General features: G+C 39.5%; 1 pseudogene; it reads left to right on the forward strand.

Moving 5' to 3' along the window:
- The first annotated feature begins 643 nt into the window (after nt 1-643).
- LOC122359582 lies at nt 644-18,770 on the forward strand (annotated as a pseudogene).
- The last annotated feature ends 2,137 nt before the right edge of the window (nt 18,771-20,907 follow it).

Consider the following 20,907-nt stretch of genomic DNA (forward strand, 5'->3'; position numbering starts at 1 on the left):
TGTGAAGTAGCCATCCTGACTAGATGGTGTTCTCTCTTTTAGCTGAGAGAAACTCTGAGTCCTGCTTGTTGCTGTCAAACTGTATCTCACTGGAGTGCAGAAGTAGGTTGATGCTAAAATCTGGGTCAGCGGTCCCTTTTACACGTGTTCAGAGCTCCCGACAGGGGCAGCAGGAGTCCGTAACAAAATGCTCCACATGGCAGCTGATAGAGAGGAATGAATGAATGCAGGCTAGAATGAGATGTGTGCTGGGGGAAATGGAGCAGATGGAACACCTGATGAAATGTGTGTTAGCCCCCAAAGCTATCGTCACAGGAACAGGGTCACTAGCATATTTCCACTGTTGCCTTAAGCTTGTGTGACCACTACTCATCTGGACTGTGCTTATTTGCATTCTGTTTCCAACCAGGAGGTCCGTTATTGTGAATGACACATGTGTCCTTTTCCTCCACAGATGCAGGGAGCGACTGCTTGGTAGATGCCTGCAGGCTGTCAATGCGTGGTGTTCCTGGAGACTGAATTTAAGGAGAAGTGTTTGGGGTGAGCTGCTGACCACCCTGCAAGCCGGACCCGGCGTCCTATCTCTGATCTCCTGCCAAGGAGACAGCAGTTGCTGCAAACTCTACACCTGACCCCGCCCCACCCCGTCCCATCCCCGCCGTCGCCACCATGGTGCTGTCACAGAGGCAACGTGATGAGCTGTAAGTTTACAAACCCACACAGCAAAGACAGATGATAGAGAATACATCAGCAAATATGTGTATGTGCAACAGACATCATCATAAACCTATCTGAGAAGCGCTCATAACTCATTAAATCTTTGATCACAGTGAAGTACAGCATGGCTGCACGAGGGTGTCTGACAGCTGAAAAGATCACCAGTTCACTGTCATGATGAATCAATAAGCAGATGTCTACAGGAGGTCTAGACAAAGCCTGGACATAAATGACCCTTTGTGTCCCATCAGGATAGCCGTCATCGTAATGTGCTTGAGAGAGATTGTAGCTGCTGTCAGGATTTTTTTTTTTTTTAAATGCAGTGAAAACAAATGCTGTTTTAATTTAGTTTGGTCTAGTTATTGAGTTGTCTTGCAGCTATATGAGGATAAATTTGGCCTGAGGTCCCAAACACAGAGTAATTAACCTTCGAACGTGCATAAGGTGAATAGATAAGAGCTTTTAATCATCAGTATGAGGTAATGAGGCAGAGATTAAAACCAGCTGAATATGTAAAGCTGTTTACCCCTCATCCATAGCGGAGTATGTGAAAAACCTAATGAAGATATTGATTTGCAGGAGCTTATCTTTTGTTATCCTAATGTGAAGCGTATCCAGTTTCAATTTCATTTCTGATTTTTATTTAATTCCATATTGATCATTCTGGATATATATTGGGTTGGGAACATGCTACATTTTCTCAAGGTGAAAAAATCTTTCAGTTATTGCTATAAAACATACATGAGTCAGTTGGTGCTACATTACTCTGCTTGTTTCTGAGGTAAATGTCATGTTACGTGAGTGTTTACAAGCTGTTATATTGATGTCTTTCCACGGTTGAAACACTAATTGAGCGACTGCATGAGACAGAATTGTTGAGACAGTAAGTTGTACTCTTTTTATTGTTTCATGTTTACTTCATCCTGAAACTGGCATTAAAGCAGAGGAGATGATCAGTCTGTGCTTTATGGATTTTCTGTTGAAGAGTTGAATGTTACTTTTAAAGTCAAAAAATCAGGTTAACTTTCCATTCTCTGCAGCTTGAATGTTACCATGAATGTCAATAGTCTTGCTAGACTGGCAGCAAATGCTGGGCTGTTATTGTGAATGCTGGTAGAATACCAGGGGGCATCTTGATGCATTACTGCTGGATTCATTAGGACAAAAGTAGAGGAGAAATGGGAGGCAGTGACAAGCTGACCGCATGCCTCAACAGTCTATTTTCCTCTTTGGCAGATTTCATACAGAGCACATGAATTGAATCTGTGTTGTTCGAGTTATTCAGGCTTTTTCTCAATGCATAGAGCTCAGCTGCTAGCCATACAGAAACGATACTTGAACCCTTTCAAAATCTTTTCTTGGGGCACGCAAAGAGGTTTTGTTCACTTTGGCCCTGACTTTTAGATTAGATTTATTCATGAGCTTTGCCTGGTTAGTTTTCATTCATAGTCATATTTTCATGTTTATTTTAAATGAATTTTGTTAAACAGCAGAGTTTAACTAGCCTTCATCACATGTGTAAGTCTAAGAGTACTGCATGTTTCACAAACAAAACTGCCAGGATTCCTGGTGATGTTTATCTTGGTCATACGGAGGCACAACATCTTAAAAAGGCTATATTTAGTTACAAAATCATAATAGAGCCTCTCATACAAGAGCACATTGTGTTTATGCAATGAACCCTTTGCAGATTGAAGCCTGCAAGGGTTTGTTGTAAAAATAAACACTGTGCATTGCTCAGTAGACCTTAAGTGTTGGTATAACGGATATGTGGTTATTTATGATGGAAGGTTTGCTGTTTTCATGTTAACAGTGTCTCAGGAGTCATTGCTCTCCTAGAGCGAGAGTTTAACTCTCTCAGTGTGAGCTCATGGGTCAGGCTTCTCTTCCTATATAGGAGCTAAATATTGCTGTTGACTCTACAATTGAGAGAAAATGTGCTCTAGGCCGTCTCTATTTTAATTGTAGTGCTTGTATCTTGTTATAGATCTTACCTTCTTTGGCTTTGGGATTTTATTCTAATTAAACAGATTTGCAAGTTAATTGAGAAATGCATTATCTACAAATAGCCGATGTCTAAATAATGCTCATTCTTAGCCTAGGCAGCAGTTTTAAATTCAACTCCGCACTGCAATCTCTGTTAAACAAGGTTGAGCAGGAAAAATTTAGCAAATTATGAAAAGGGACGATAGCATTTATCTACGTTTTTAAATAGTTCAAACTCATTTCATCATGACAGCCATGGTTTAGCTTTGTGCTGTAGGTGTGGCAGGTGTGTGCAGTAATGGTCCCTGGAGACCACCTCTCTACCTCATTCTAAAGCGTAGCTGCTTTGCCAGCCCCTGGTGAGCTCTGATGGAGCTGCCGCCAGCCAGTCAGCAGGAATCCCATCAACAGTATGGATTTAATCTGCAGACTGGCACACAGAGGAGGTGACGGCCCTTCTGCTGCTTTTAGGGGCTTCATCCATCGGCTTAGATGCTACCTCAGCATCCCTAGAGTCAGTCTAGACCTCAGACAGGGATTTATTGTATTATTGCGGAGGGTTGAAACGGGGTAATTGAAATGCCAAAAAATTGATGTTAAGAAAAGGTTCAAACATTAGGTGGCATTTAAATGGCAATTTTGTAGTTGTTTATGCTTAAGAGATTCCTGAGGAGGAGCCGAGCAAAGCTTTACACGCATAATACATGCATTAGTGCCACATGCAGTCAGAGATTACTGTGCCAACCACCACTCCTTCATACCGGCGAGGGGAATGTGACTGCGTAATCTAAAGCTTCCTCTCGAAAGGGTGTGGAAATCCCTTTGCTCCTGACTGCCTGCCTGCGTGTGTGTGTGTGTGCGCGTGTGTATGCGCCTGTGCATACATGAGATTGTGCCATGGCTTGGGACCTTATTTAAATGACTGTAAACAAAAACACAGCATTAGTGTTAAGACCCTGCTCTGCAAGTCGTCTTAGGGGGTGTGGCCTCTCCGGAGCTTCCCAAATCTCATTAACGCTTCTGTGAAAGAGTCTGTGCGCGTGTATGTGAGACAGCTGGCTCAAACCTCCCATGCTGTGCGCACACACACTCACATCCAATTGCTTGTGCCCTTTACGTACACTAACTCAAGGTCTGCCATCTCTGAATTGCCTGAACATGAAGCATTTGCAATTAACCTACATTCATCGCATCACTAAAATAAGATCTGTATGCTTTATTTTACCAGTTACTTGACTTTCTCTCTCTGTAGTGGCAAATTTTTCAAGGTATTACAATGTAGCATTGAATGATTTTCAGAATAGACATTTAAGATGTTTCTATGCTGCTACTTGAATGTTTAATGTATTTAAAAGTATACAGGTCGAGCATACTGTATACTGTACACACACAACAACGCATTTTTGTAACAGTGTGTACTTTATACAGTCAGGTCATATGCGCATTGATTTTTTTACATTTTTCCAAACAAATTGAAGATTGCATCAACACACTCACATTGTAAGTACTTGTGAGTGAGAGGGTATGAGACCGCTAAGCTTTGGTTTAGAAGAGTTCAAAAATGTTATCAATCATGACTTGACAGGGAAAAATGTGTGCACAACTTCAAATGGAGTACACTTTGAAAGGCTATGCGTTCAACTGTACAATGTATACTTAGGGCTTTAGTTAGTAGTGAAGTTTGGTTGCTAGGGTGTTTACTATCAATATTTTTTTTTTTTTTTTTTTTTTTTTGGTGCATCCATTATAATCATGGATTTTGTTACAAGTTCCCTTTTTGGTTTTCCTCTTTATGTCTTTGTTAGTCATCAGTTCTCAAAGAGACTCATTATTTCATCCATACTACAGCACACTGGATAGGTCAAACAATGTTAGATGTTCTGTGATTCCTGCATTATGTCTTTAGGTTCACTACTTTGAGTCATTGGTTTTGGGAGCTCATTTGTTCTGGTTAGACACTGAGTGAAAAGGTTTATCCGACTGGTTCTTACTGGAAACCTGTGTAAAGTCCACTTGGATGCTCAGAACACATTGTGTGTGCTTACTCAGCAGAAACACAGCAACCTCTGCTCAGGTGCCTTTTGTCAGGAATAATCAGCTCTGCTGTAGAATCCCTAGATAGAGCTGCACAGAGAGAGTGCTGGCTTTGATGAAAGCCACTTTCTGTCGGCCATGTTGTTTCATGTACAGGATAGCTGCAGGAGAGATCAGACTCTTTTTTCTTTTGTACAAAGGTTACCATCTCCCAAAGCCTGCAAAGGGACTTCTGCAGTCATGTGATGCTGTGCTCTGATACACGATGGCAGCTGGATAATAAGCAAAGCAAATCCACACGCCAGAGGCAGTCAGACAAGATATACCCACAGGGCTCATCGCAGACTGATAAGACAGTGTTTGTTTACCGAGGAGTGATGCGCAGGGTTTGTGGAGTCGATGTGGGAGGGGTATGGGATGCTGTCTGGCTGGCAGTGGTGATGTGGATCCGGAAGCAAGCACTTAGCGGAAATGATGTTAGAGCGGGATGACTCTTCTTCAGAACGAATGAGGTAATGCTCCTCGCCTCTTCTCCTGCAGCCGCTCTCTCATGCTCACTTTACACATCTTGCACACATACTGCCACCGCCCTACTTTAGATTTACAGCTGCAGATTCAGTCATGTGGTCCTAAAACATACTGTGATTAAATTTACTGTTACGAAAGTTATGAAATCCATTTTATTTGCCTCCAATTCCATGTTCCAAAATTTTATGGATTCCATTTTTAATGTTTTAATTAATAAAATTTGAATTACCAAAAAGGAAGTGTTCTATTGAAGCCTTAATTTTGCAGTTTTAAGGATGTATTAAAGTGGTAGACCCCTACGAAAATGATTTTTGGTTTTTGGAGGGTGGAGTTAGCTCATATAGTTGGTAGATGCTGTTAACACCACAATGAATGCTTTAGCATCTAAATGCCTACATTTTCCTATTTTATATTTTGTACTACATGTATTTGCTAATGTCTGCCCACAAGCAGTTTTCCGAGCAGACAGCCTTTTCTTTATTATAATTAGCAGATTCTTTATCCTATTTCCATGGAACTCTGGTAAATGGAAGTTATGCAAGCCCGAACAAACAGATCAACTTTTTCAGGCCTGTAACAAAACCATCTATATCATAAACAAAATTCAAAGACAGTTGGATTCATAAAGAAACTCTTGCACTGACGCATAGCTTTTGAAAGCTGACAACAAAGCAATTGTATTCTCCTTCCCAACATCATAGAAACTGGCCATGGTGGCATGAAAATCAGCCCTGATCATATTTCAACTCGATATGAAGCAAAGGAGCCACTGAAGCATGCTGCCTTGTTTGTTTGAGAGAGAAATGAGCTGTAATTGTTTAGGTACAAAAACCGTTTGATGTAATTTCATCTCACTCTAACTAAACATAAATGATTTTTCCCTTACTATTACCTTATTCGATCTAGCTGATGTTTAATTAATTACCAAAAGCAGTATACAGTTATTGAAATCAGCGGACTCCTTTGCGAAGTCAAGGGCACATGAAGATGAGACACATGTATACTTTAAATAGCAATCTTTTGTGTTTAATATTCAGACACACAGTAGTTCAAGTTGTGTTTTATATGTGGCACAATGTTTGATTTATTCAGTTAAATTATATTCTGTTATGTTATTTAGTAAAATTCCATTGTGACTGAATTTCTTGATTCTGTCCCAAAAATCTTATGGCCTTATTTACCTGGCTGTTGTTACATTTTATGAAGAAGGTTGTTGTTTAGTTTTTTCATGTTGCAAAAAACCTGATGTGTTATCCTAGGTACTTACTGCGTTTGAACATTCAGATGTTCCCATGTCACCCAAAAATGCTGACTAGGGATGCAGATCTGCTGGTTGTTAGACAGTTGTTAGTTTGAGGAAGCCCTCTATTAATGAAGAGTTTCTTTTGTTCCTTGTTTTCAGCATCTCTGCCCACTCAGGTCCATCACTGCTTCGCTTCTTTGCCTTCTCCTCGGTTTCCATGGAGACCAGCCCAAAGCTATGAGCACTCATTTGTTTGTTCACAATGTTTTCTTTTTCTCGCTGTATTCAGAACTACATGTCCTTTCTTACAAGCCAGAGCTGGAAGGGTTTTTAAAGCTTGGAAAGTTTTTTTTTTTTTTTTGATTTTGACTCCACCATAAATAGCAAGATTCCCAAAAATTGCTATTGTTGCTGGCTATAATCGTAATCTTGGCTTTGAATGATGTTTCCAGCAGTGGGTAGGCAGGTGTATGAGGACTAGCATGAGACGGGGGAGATCTGGGGGTCTAAATGTCATGGCACTTTACCTCATAATGGGAGCTAATTGAAGGCAATTTGTTATTGGTAGGAGACACAATCTTAGTTTTTGTCTGTCAACACATCATCCAAGATGAATCGCCGGAACGTAGTATTCTGGCCATCTTAATTCTAAAGAGCTTCAAAAAGATTTTCCGCTTTGAGGACTATAGCTACTGTGGTCACATACAGACTGCAGTTAAATGTAGTTGTCTCTTGTCTTCATTGTAGTTCATCTTGCTGTTTTTAAATGCTTCAAAGAAGCTTATAAGCATGTATTTGCATTTGCTGTTTAATGATCTTCACGATAGCTGTTCTATTATTGTCTGTAAATGATGTTTGTTTTGCAAAAAGACTTATCCTAACAGCAAGTCCCTTTTAAACTTTCAAAGACTTCATTGAATGAGCAAGCTTTCATACTTTGCAGCCAGAAAGAGTGATTTAATTGTGGTATAATACAAAAGGCAGTTAAAAAAATGTTATAATTTTGAATTTGGTATGATTACTGAATGTTTTGACCTATTGTCATCCACAACAGCAGTGCAGTAGCAAAACATGGCTTTGCTTGTCATCGCCAGTCTTGTATAACAATGTAGACACAGCACACTAATTCAGGGTATTCTCTCTTGCATTTAACTGCAGTTGTCAGTCCCAAAACTTTCCAGAATGTACATTTCCATAATCATCACAGTTTTGTTTTTGCTGAACGGCTGTTTGACTCACAAAGACGCATTGTTGTTCGGCTGTGTCTTTTAGGAAGCTATCTGTCGAGCATGTCCCACTGAAAGCAGAGTCGAGTCTCTCTCTCACACACACACACGCGCGCACACACACGTTCCCTCCAGCATGAAGCAGTGTGTAGTTCATTCCTGCCGCCTGTCACATGAGAGAGATAACCTCACGCTGACCTTGGCTTTAATCAGAACACCCTCACTGTCACAGGCTGCAGTAGATATGGTGTTAGAACTCGGTCACTTCATTGTCTGCTCTGTAGTGAACTGGCCCATCCACCAAATACATACTGTATATATAATCCTATCATTTTTCTCTAACCATGCCACACCCAGAGTTTTCCACTGCCTGTGTGTGCTGTTAGACTCTTTGTTGTCTGGACTATAGATATTTTAATTCCTTTTATCCATCTTGATTTTGATCTTGATTTAAGAGTACATGTGAACAATGCGGCTGTCTCGTGGAAACAGCATTTCCATATTGGGCTGCTTGTTCTCTCATGGCTGTGGATCCTTCTGCCATCACAATGCCAGGAAGAGTTTGGACAGCAGAGTGGCGTCTTTGACAGCCTTCTTTTGTCTTCACTATCGCCACTATCAATGAATATCTTCCGCTCACCACAGTCTTGCTGACTCCTCAGCAGCTCAAAATTGTTGAAAACAGAGGTGGCAGCTTCCTTTTTAAACTGACACATTCCTTCCCTGTTTAAGTATGAAGCATTTTTTTAAATTTTCTTTGTGAATGTGCTCACATTGTATTTTAGCTGGAAATATTTTTTTTTCCTGACATGTTTTATTGAAATTGCAGATCTTTTGCTTCAGTCATTCCCAATGGTGTGTGTGTGTGTGTGTGTGTGTGTGTGTCTTACGTCAACGTGTGTGTGTGTGTATATATACTTCTAATTAATTAATACAAGTAGTAGTACGCAATTCCTTTATAATACAAGTAATTTACCAATAATGCTTTCTTTCTGGTTTTGATTGATCCAGACATGCTAATCCAACAAATTACCTCCATAAATGTCTTTTAAGGACACATCTTTGGACACACTTTCTTCTTATCAAGGCTGATTCTCCATGTATGCCTAAGCAGTTTTCCATAAGTAGCTATTTTGTCTACCATAATGAAATTCCAGTGTACCAATGAATATCTGCTCAGACATGCATGTTCTTTTAGTTGTCGAAAGCACTTACTACAGCTCTTTTTTTTTTTTTTTTTTATCCACAATCATAAAGCCTGGTTATCAAGAGAACTAATTAGCCTTTTCTTTGTTTTTCAGAAACCGAGCGATAGCTGATTACCTTCGTTCCAATGGATATGAAGAGGCATATTCAGTTTTCAAAAGGAGGCGGAATTAGACATGGTAAGTGTGGGAACCCCCCTCCATTTTAAACCCCAGTCAAACCAATATTTCTTAATTTGAAGTATTCCCCATTTAATTGGCGCTCTGTGTGAGGTTGTGACTGACGGCACACGTGAATTAAGGCAGTGCAGAGATAATTATGATGTGTGGCAGATGTAAAACTCGACGCTCCCTCTTGTCTCAAAGATGGTTCATGCTGATAAAGGGACATACTAAATGGTGTCTCTCCATTATCACAGGGAAGACCAGGAGAATTACTCAAATTCAGCAGAAAATACCTTGCTGTATTATGCCATCTGGAAATGCAAGAGCTTGTCACACTTGTTTGAAAACACTCCTGCTTGGACAGAAGATTAACGGTTTATTTCCTCTGTACAGGGAAGAAAGAGCATGAATTATTGATCAGATTTGTGAACAGAGGGGTGGTCTGTGGTGTTAAAAGCTATCTTTAATTAACCAGAATGCTATTAACACAGCCTCATTTAGCAGAAGAGATTTCATCATCGATCCTTCCAGCTGTTAAGATGTTCTGAGTGGTGGCAGGGGTTTGTGACTTTAGGCATAACTGTAGATGAAAAGTGGCTCTCTGAGGGCTGGAGGAAGCTGATGGACTGTCAGACGGCAGTGATTAGAGCCTGGCATGGCTGATAGGACTGGTATTTAGCCATTGGCCAACACACATAGCAGAGGGTCCAGGCAGATGGTGGATCAGTCCTCTGCAGAGGCTTTAACTGCCCTTCTCCCTCAGAGATGCATGACATGACCCCTCGCACTTCACTTCTCTTCACACAGACAGCACCTGTTCTTCTGGACACCTCTGATATTTCTCCAGAAGAGCCTCTCTTCTTTTATTCTCTTTGTCTGCGCGCCAGAGTTTTTTCAATACCCATAGATCTGGGAGCTGCTTGATGCTTTAGCATTTTTGATGGTTGGAGAACAGTCTAGAGAAAGCCATGTGTACATTTCTGCATGTTGCTTTCTGGCTGAGACTGTGAGATTGCATTTTGGATTGGAAATGCTATGTTTTATTCTTGTTATATCTCAGAATTGGACTTAAAGAGTTAATGGGTGGAGTTGTAAGTGTGTGTGTGTGTGTATATGTAATGTAATATAGGTTAATATAATGAATTATAATTAGGGCTGCACAATATTGAGGAAAAAAAAACTTGCATTGCGATAAAGAGAGGAGAAATCATAAGATGACTTGAATAGCTCGATTTAAAAAAAATAAATCAATGCTTGGGGTGATATTTGTAGGTGATCAGCATAGGAAATAAACAAAACACAAGCATAGATATAGAAAATGAAAATATGTGAATGAAATATGAAAAAAAAAAAAACTGTGCTAACAGTATTCTTGTACAGAAATTGAATAAAATGTAAAATAACACTATGTTATTTTAAAATGTAACACATAGTATATCCTGAATAAATTAAATTGCATAAATTTGTTGACGCTTATATAGCTTTATAGGGTACTTGCAGAGAAATGCATTTGGACAAATCCTGCCAGTAAACAGACCCTCATTCTAATTATGACAGACTGACACAAAGTACAAATCATTGGCTACGGTCACTTTGTTGTGTCCAGTGTATACAGTCTTCAGGGCAGTTCACGTAAAAAAACCGCCAGCCGCACATCTTTCTCCTCCTTTCCACAGTGTTCGGGAGCTTGTGCTTTCGTAGCATCCATTATTTCTAAACAATCACTTTTTCTTTTTCTTGACAATGCGGAAGGTACAGAGGATAAAATGGATTTCAGGCATATAATTTTTAAATGTAAAAATCTACCAAATTTAATTAAAACTAGGTATCTCTGTACAGTGGTCACATCCGGTGTAGATGTAGTATTGTAACTTATTTATTCATATAAAACGTAAGATATTGGACACCCCATTAGGGGTACTGTATTTGTTATTTTTACTATTAATGTTTTTGATTTAGAGGAAATTAGTGGGAATAAATTCTCTCATTTTGAGGTCTAGTGAGTGCCAGGCACCTAAAGTTAATTTTTCACAGTGCTGTGTTTATGTAATTGTAATCTTGGTAAGCTCTTTGTCTGCCAGAGATTAACCCATGTGAAGGGATTTAGAGGGAATTTACAGTTGGCACTGGGGTGATAGGTGTATGCCTCCTCCTTTGCTTAAGGCTGTATGTAATTCTTGTGCCTTTTTATTTATTTTTTTAATGATTTTTAAGGTGTAATGTTTTTGTCATCTTTTGTCACCAGAATGAGGAATTGGATAAGAAGTATGCGGGTCTACTGGAAAAGAAATGGACTTCAGTCATCAGATTACAGAAAAGGTTTGTGCATTTCATATTTAATGCAAATCCTATTAAGAACCATGGAGGCAGCCTTGAGTCATTGACTATTCATGCTCTGAAATGCCGAATTTTAGGGTTAAAAAATGCTGCATTTCAACTGCAGCTGTAAATCCAAATCCACAAATGTCACTTTCATTCATGCGATTTGATGTCTGTAATGATGAGTCTTACCTAACTATTATGCCTTCTGCTAGGTGATGGAATTAGAATCAAAACTGAATGAGGCAAAAGAAGAGATTACTTTAGGTGGACCAGTTGGACAGAAGCGAGACCCCAAAGAATGGATTCCCCGTCCTCCTGAGAGATACGCCCTGAGCGGTCACAGGAGTCCTGTCACCAGAGTCATTTTCCATCCTGTTTTCAGCGTCATAGTTTCTGCCTCAGAGGACGCAACGATAAAGGTGAGGTCTTCTGTGTCTTTTGTGGTTTATTAAAATCTCTCATAGCCTCCAAAACTGATCTTGCATTTCTGATGGATTTGATGTGATAAATCATCATTTACAGTGTGAAAATAGCCCCTCAAATTTTGGCTCACCTGCCTTGCTGCCTGACATAATTATAGTGCTGTCTTGAATGAGCTGGAAATGTGACTGCAGGCAGCCATTGTACTCTCTCTCTGCTGCTTTGGTTATACAGGGGCTCATGAGACGCACAAAAAACACAGGTCCGCACAAGCAGTGTGGCATTCCCATTGTAATAAGCCCTATTTCTGGTTGCCTGCCGTTCATAATCGTGCCCAGCAACCGTACACACAACCTCATTGACGCTTGCAAAAGGACAGATACAAATTGAGTCTAAACCACTTAAGGATGTTTTGGTGGGTAACATTTTTTTTTTTTTTTTTTTTTTTTTTTAAACGGTCAAGAAATGTTTTATTCTTTAGATCAGACAAATAATTTGGATGTAAAATATATGCAGGTTTTCCCCCTCTTTTATGTTCTGTTTTATTTGGTATCAGTTGTACAAAAGGTTCTTCCATTCTTTTTTTTTTTTTTTTTTTTTCTTTTTTTATAGAACGCTTGCTTTTTCGAGTGATTCATGTAATGCCGGCAGCTATGGCCACCAACCTGTCTGTGCCCCCTCCTCCTGTGCCCTAGTTTTGTACTCTGTGCTGTTAAACCCTTCCCTAAAATCTCGAGTCCTCGCCATCTTAGCATGGGCACCCCTTCAACATTACAGCTTGAGCTGGTCCAGTTATATTCTGTGCCATTCTCTCCATCCACATATCCAGAGCTAATTGTCAGGAAGCCTGAAGCTGTGCAACCAGATGCTTTTTTTTTCTCACCTTTGCTCAGTGTAATGTAAATGTGGCAAGACGTCTGTGGCAGAACATTTTCTTCTTTTTATGTTAATCAGCAGTTTGACAGCTACTTGAAAAGACATCTCTGCTTCTGCTTAGCCTGGTTATTGAATCAGTCAAATGGTTTGCAGTTCAGTGTGTGTGTGTGCGTGTTATAACTGTGATATTTTATACATGCACATGTACATTTGACATGCATTCAAACATGCAGTCATATGTTGCCACAGTTTGTCTGAAATATCAACGCTCTAGTCTAAAATAAGACCTATATGTTCATGCAGCATTGCATAGTCGATTTTAGAATATAATAGTTTTTTCATTTCCCATGGATATGTACAGTTTTTCATTATTTGTTAAATTCATTAATTCAGATATCACCACAGGTTTGTAAAAAAAGCCATTGTGAAAAGCTGTGAAGAGAAGGGGATGGGGGCATAACTCTCTGCCATCCAGCCACTAATTCACATGACAATTCAGTTACATGCACAAATGTTTTATCAGACTTATAAAAACGCATAGATAAGTACATTAATAGTTATATAATATTTTTATGTTTACTAAATCTCTGTACATGCTATACATTTCTACTGTTGAGGCATAAGTTCAGTTGAATCATTAAAAAAACTAAATCATTTGTCATTAATTTAGGTAAAATAGCATTTAATTACAGAATTAGCTTTTTTTTTTTTTTTTTTTTATTATCTGCCTTTTGTATGAAAATAATTATTGCCACAATGGTATCAGCCAAAATGCTGGCTTTGGTTTGCTGTGGTCCTACAGTTTTGTTGTTGTCAAGGTGAGCAAGTTGATGATCAGGCACATGCAGACAGATCAATGAGGGCAGATATAAGTAGAATACTCTATATAATAGTATTGCAGTCTCAGCAACATGGGTGAAGCTTACGTGCTTGACTAACCCAGGTGTGCCACATCAGGCTTTTTGTGTGCCTGTTTTTTGTCAGAACACGGCCGGTTGGGTTCAGTCTCCCTCTTTGGAAGCAGGAGACAGATAAGCAGGTGGAAGGGCTTCTGTCACTAGCCCCCTGTGCCGCAGACAGAGCTTATCCCTGTGTGTCTGCCGCCTAGAAACTGCTGAAACCTGATCTTCACATTAAGCCCTGAGGCTGTTTATCATACTGCTGCATCCAGGCGAACAAGCTGATAACATTCGCCTCACTTGACAGAAATGCTTTAATGATAAAGAAAATGATGAAAAACTGAATTTCAGGGAAAACATGATGTCAAAATATTCAGCCACAGTTTTTGCTTGGAGTGTGGTAGATACTGTAAGGTTAATATGGGAAGAAATTCTGATAATTCTTTCTTGAGGCAGATAAAGTCTGAATGAAATATATTAATTATATCCAGAGGGCAATCTGGAATGTTAGTTTTTAAAAGCTGACTGCCAGACAAATGTTATACTGAAAATATGTATAATAGCATCTACAAGCCCAGACCTGTCTTTTATGCCAAACAGGTTAATGGCTTTTTTATTATTATTATTGAAGAAGAGATTGAGCTTGTGTTTTGTGCCTTATCCAGGTATGGGACTATGAAACGGGCGACTTTGAGCGACTCCTAAAGGGCCACACAGACTCTGTGCAGGACATCTCCTTTGATCATACTGGAAAGCTGCTAGCCTCCTGTTCAGCGGACATGACCATTAAGCTGTGGGACTTCCAGGGCTTCGAGTGTATCAGGACAATGCACGGTGAGCGTGGTGTCATATGTTGTCATTGGTTCTGGGAACTGTTAGGAGCGAAGGGGCGTCTCAGGGGGGAGTAGAGTGTCAGGAGGCAGGTGTTGAATGCAGCTCATTAATGTGCCAGCTTGCCAACAAATCCATAAGAGATTCTTCCTTTATTAGAAGCCATCCTTTAACACATTTTCTCAAATATTACTATGTTGTTCATTGATGTTTTTATAATACTTTTTATAATCGTTTTAATGTTTAAATCACTTTGGATAATATAAAAAATACCTATCAATGCATTATGGTTCATGGACCGTTTTCACAGACTGCGATATTTCAACAGTCATCAGCTTTGTAAATCATGAAAATCTTTGACTTCTACTTATGAGAAACACGGAAGTGTGAATATTTTATATACATTTCTTAAGATTTATTTTTTGATCGTTTAGTCTCTTTTCCCCTCACTCTACGAAAGATCCTGTTCTTGCTCTCAGAATGTGTTCCATGTTTAAAATCCTAATTTCTTTGTACGTTATATTCTGAAGTGTGAGCCTTCAGGCTTTTCTAATGGGAGATCACACCACAAGTGAATTAGCATTTTGTCTTAAGGGTTCTGTATTATGTCAACATATCTTCCCCTGTTAGATGGGTAGTTAACACTGTAAGTGTCAAGAAACCCCCCCCGTTTCAGCTCGGGTCACGTCTCATCACAGTTTTGGAAAAGCAAAAAAACTGCCGGTGTGAAAAGCTGTGAAGAGAAGGGGGATGGGGGCATAACTCTCTGCCATCCAGCCACTATTTCTCATAGCAGTTCAGTTTCATGCGAAAAAATGCACAAATATTTTATTAGATTTATCTGCGTTTACACTGTGCATCAAAATACATGTGTGCTTTTGCAATGATTCTGGACCGCAATGATGGATTGTGTGCCCGCTGTGTTGATTTGGAGTCATTTTTTTAGACAAAAATGAATCAATGTTTTTCAAGAGTTTTCCTCAAGTCATTTTTTAATCCATATAAAAAATGCATAAATCCTGAGTGGTAATAATCCAAATAATGCGTGTGCCAGCTTGTAATATCCACAAATCCAAAGGCTCGTAATTTACACCCATCACTAAAGCTGGCATGTTGCCCTGAGACTAGGGTAGACTGTTCTAGCGCAGATTTGAAGAGGTGGCAAAGGGAACCCCCTTCCTTCTGTTTGCAAGTCCCCTTCTGCTCACGCTCTCCCTCGCCCGTCTCGCACGTGGGTCGGCTGCTTTAGAGGAAGATTAGGAGATTTGGACAGCAGTTTAATTATCCTCTTCGAGACGAGATAACATTTTACGGTTCTCCCCCCATATTTAAGACTGCTTTTTTTTTTTTCTAGGCTACTTAGTTTCATCATCTATTCAAGAGCTTAAAAATGGCGTCCTATGTAATTAGCTCATCTCTTTTCCCGCACACTGCGAGAACAAAGCAGCCCAAGGCAAATTAGCAGCATCTTATTCTCCATTAAATTGTTCAATATGTTTCAAAGCTTAAGCACTCATTGTAAAATGTTAATGTGCATGACTGTTTGATTTGTGTGGTGGAACTGTGTTTATTATGTACTGAATTGAAACATGAATTCAATGTATCCATCTCAGACATTGGTGGTTCTTTAGATGACTCTTTCAGGGCAGTCTGAAATATTTTTACACCTAATTTTGTGCTTTATTTTTTTTCAGGGCATGACCATAATGTTTCATCTGTAGCTATTATGCCCAATGGAGATCATATAGTTTCTGCCTCAAGAGATAAAACCATTAAAATGTGGGAGGTGGCCACTGGGTAAGTCATTGAGCCAGGTTTCTTAAAATGTATATATTGGTTAAAAGGCCAAAAAGTTTGTTGTTTTCAGATTAATGTACCTAACCATAGGCTGCTCCAACATAGCAGGCCTTTTAGTTACTGTATTGAGTTTCTTCAGCTGAAAAACACCTGTGTAAATGTTGAACAAAGCATTTTTTCGTGTTGTAATGGAAACCTCTGATATGACTTGCAAACTCTTTTGAGATGTGAATTTGCAAACATTTATACTAGAAATGTTCCTGAATCTGCTAAATGTGGTGAAATCTGTGTTTGTTGGCATTGCAATACAGGTACTGTGTCAAAACATTCACCGGTCACAGAGAGTGGGTTCGCATGGTGCGGCCCAACCAAGACGGGACCCTGATCGCTAGTAGTTCTAATGACCAGACGGTGCGTGTTTGGGTGGTGGCCACAAAAGAATGCAAGGCAGAGCTACGTGAGCATGAGCATGTTGTGGAGTGCATTTCTTGGGCCCCTGAAAGCGCCCATCCTACCATCCTTGAGGCAACTGGCTCAGAGGTGAGAGCAAAAAAAAAACATTTCTAATGGCAGGCATCTTTTTATTTTCTGTAATTTTTTTATTCCTTTTGAAACCGCTTGCATTAACAGTTCTTTTCAGTGAACCCACTACACTCTTGCCAGTAAACAATTGCCCTTTATTTGCTCACAAAACTGTACCTTAATGCTGAATTGTAGCATTGATTATTGTATATGAAAATCATACGCGTGTTATTCTTTTACTGTTGTACTTTTTTGGTCCATCACTGGTTATTGATAAGAGTAACACATAATGTGCAGAGTTCCTGAAAGAGGTTATAAGAAACCGGCTTTTAGATGCTAATACAGGTCAACACATTTTTGCCCACTTCTGTTAACTTTGCATATAAAAAAACAAAAGGTTTGAATCAATGGATCTTTGTTTGTGTAGATAATCAATGTATTATCTTTTGTCCAGATGTTTGGAGATTTTTATTGGTTTCTTCTGTGCTGTGCCCTTTAAACACATTTTGATAGCTCCTTTTGATTTCTATCTAAATTTGTCATGTACAACGCTTTGAAATAGTCTGTGAATTGACATAGGTGGTATTGGCTAATGGCCTAAGGTGAAGAAAGTACCATTTAAATTTTTTTCGTGCTAGTCTTATGATCAACCGTGTCTAATTTCATCTTTATCTGATGAAGCATTAGCCCTCCTAGCATGTGGAACAGAGCCTTTAACCCCCACAGTAATTTCTATTGTTATGTAGAGGAAACTTTCTCCTGTGTTTAAAAAAAAATGAACACATTTAGTCAGCCGTCTTTTTCTTGTCAAACCTGTTCAGGTGAAATTAAAACAATCTCTTGACACCAGTAACACCGTCACAGATGTTAATTACAAAGCCCTGTATGTCATTACAGCAGCTGTCTAAAGGTACAAATGTGCCTGAACACACTTGCCTGAGCACGCCAACCTCTCAGCAAGAGCAATTTTGTTTTTAATGTGTCTCTTCGCACTCTCCCCACCCCCCCTCACCAAAGCAGAGTTGGCCTTTTATGGAGGGGGAATAATAGAAAAGGCCTTGAATGTAATGATTGTCCATTCTTCACAGAGCTATCTAAATACATTATCACCCAAACACCTCTGCTCTTGCTATATCCCCCTTTTCATTGACTGCACAAGATGTGTAATGGCTGAGTAGTCTATTTTCAGGTGTGGTATCAAAAGGACCATCATTCATTAGAGTGCTGTTGTGACTGGATATCTGCGCCTCTGCTAGAGTCTCTGCTGTCTCTAATGATGCTATTTGTATTGCATCAGTCTTAAAAAGCTGTTTGTGTAACCTTGTTATGGGATAAAGACTTGCCCATAAACTATTGTATTTTTCTAGGAAAAACATAAATATTTATCTATTCACACACTTGTTATATATCAGTGTTGGGAAGCTGCTGTGATGCAATTTTTTTGACACAAAAACAATGGTTTCAGAATGAATCTTTTCAGTGAGATAACAGGATAAAACATAAAGTGACACTAAATGTAACTAGAAAGTAGAAATATTTTCGCTGTTGTTGTTTTTTTCTGCCAGACCAAGAAGAGCGGGAAACCTGGTCCTTTCCTGTTGTCTGGTTCCAGAGACAAGACTATCAAGATGTGGGATGTGAGCACTGGCATGTGCCTTATGACACTGGTAAGTCAAGTTAGTAAAATTGCTTTTGCAGAATGTGACTTCATGAAAAGATTGACGCTTTTGGCCAAATCTGAAACATTTTGGTTGGTCTTCAGGTTGGCCACGATAACTGGGTCCGTGGGGTTCTTGTGCACCCTGGAGGAAAGTTCATCGTGAGCTGTGCTGATGACAAGACTTTGAGGATCTGGGACTACAAAAACAAGCGCTGCATGAAGACCTTGAGTGCCCATGAACATTTTGTCACCTCTCTGGGTAAGTGGTCGTATAAACATCCATTGGTTTCTAAAATGCATATCAGATGTTTGTTGACCAAGTAAGGGTAAAGATGCCTTTTAGAAGTGTACAGCACATCCTCGCTTCCCTAAAAAGTGATTTCTCAGGTTAAGATCAATTTAGTTACTCTACAAAAGAGAGTCCTGTCAGCCGTTGGCAGTGTGTGCAGAGAGGACGCTGAACCCTCCAGTCTTTAAACTGCCTGAGTCCAGATCTTTTTAGTGGATCAAGGCACTGTAGCTCTCTAGAGATGCTTGATGTTATTCAGCCAGCTCCCTGTAGGCTCATGTGAAGCTTCAAACTTGCTTTTAAAAGCACTTCAGTATACAGCACTAGTCTTCCAGACTATTGATTTGAAGCTATAGTTTTGGTGCATTCGTTTTGAGGCTTCAGGTCTCTTGACAGCGGTTGAGCTTGTGAATCCTGCTATTTGAAGTGTTTTATGTACCTTTTAAAAGTTGAAATGTGTCATTTCTGTGGCATGAGCGTCATCAAATGGAACTGGTGCAATCTGCATTTACAATGTTTGCCTCTTCTTCCATTGGTCAAATGAATAGGTAACCCTTACCTAATCTCATGCCATTGGCTTATCTTGGCTGAGCTAATGCTGCCATGTTGGATTGATTACGTGTAAAAATGTAAATTTTACACAGTGTCTTTTTATTATATCAAGCAATATCTTTGGCTTTTTATCAGTTATGTGATAAATTGCTAGAATTAGGCAGCACAAAGAACGACAGAAACAGTTGATATTGGTCGATCACTAATCTTTGTATAATATCTGAGTTCATATCAGTGATCCTAAATTACTGCCTCTCATCTCTCTACAGATTTCACAAATCGGCTCCATACGTCGCCACCGGGAGCGTAGATCAAACAGTAAAGTGTGGGAGTGTCGCTGATCGCACCCACAGGACCCTTCACAACACCTACATGCTCCTCCACCCCACCCCCGGACCCATTCCACTTCCTCCTCAGCTTCCTCCTGCTCTTCTGGATGCACTTGAACACCACGGTTATCACCCACCAAGCTCCGGTTCAATAACATGTCCTTTATGTAAATTATTCTGGATGTAGATCGAGCTATTAAATGGAAAAAAAAAGTTATTCTTGCATGGTGAATCCAAAACTGTATACTGTAAATTTACATAATGTTGTCTAGAAGTACCATAGGTTTAACACAGGTTGATCTTTTCACTCAGCCTGACCTACAGCAGCAGAAGCTGACTGGGTTAAATGTAGGGCACTAAACTGATAATTTAATGACAGTGTCTGATTTATTTTGTCTATAATTTTTTTTAATTATATTTAGTTTTTTCCCCACTGTCTTAGTCTGTTTGTGCCTAGCTTGAGACCTTTTTAAGGGGCAAAGGCTACAGAACTAACCTATAATGCTGAGGTGGAGAGTTGATCTGATTGTCTATGGGGCTTGTTATCGAAGTTATTCTGTAGCTTTGTTACATCACTTCTGGAGTGTACTTATCATTCTCTTCTTGTGGATTTAGATAACATTTAATGGTTGCATCTAAGAACGTTTCATGTGTTTTGTCTGGAAACCTTTGGGAATAAATCTTTGTACGCTTGTCATGACATGTCCTACTGAGAAGTACAATCCCAGAGAGATGACTTTTTACACTGTAAGAGAGAATTGTGCTTAATTATAGGAGTGATTTTTGTATGAAACTCCCGCATCCAAAAAGCCATGCTGCATAGTGGGCGTGCAAGAGTGTTTTTTGTTTTTATGTTTTGATATTTTTTTTTTTTTTTTTTTGCCCTGAATCAAAGATAGCTTTAGTGAAGATTTTGATTTTTGACCTCGGTGGTCAGTTGAGTCTGTCTACTCAGGAGCACTTCAAACTTACAAGCACCGTAAACTTTGCCTCTACGTACTAACTTGATTTGACCCTCAACGCTTGTTGTTTGCATTCAGATGAAGGCCCTAATTCTTCCTTTTGTTGTTTAATGATCCTGCTGCCCTATGGCAGTTACGCTGAGATTTGATTCACTAAAGACATGCAGAAATCACAACCTCAGTTTGGACCTAAAGTGCAAAGCATGACAAGGGCTCAAAGTTTCTCATCATCAGGATGTGCAAAAATCTGTCCTAAAAGAATGGGTGCAAAGATTTCCATGGTGAAAAAATGGAACGATGGGCTACGCTCGATCTTATAAAAATACCTGTGAGTTGTGGAGCTA

The sequence above is a fragment of the Puntigrus tetrazona genome, chromosome 15, assembly GCF_018831695.1.
Source record: "Puntigrus tetrazona isolate hp1 chromosome 15, ASM1883169v1, whole genome shotgun sequence".
NCBI lineage: Eukaryota > Metazoa > Chordata > Actinopteri > Cypriniformes > Cyprinidae > Puntigrus > Puntigrus tetrazona.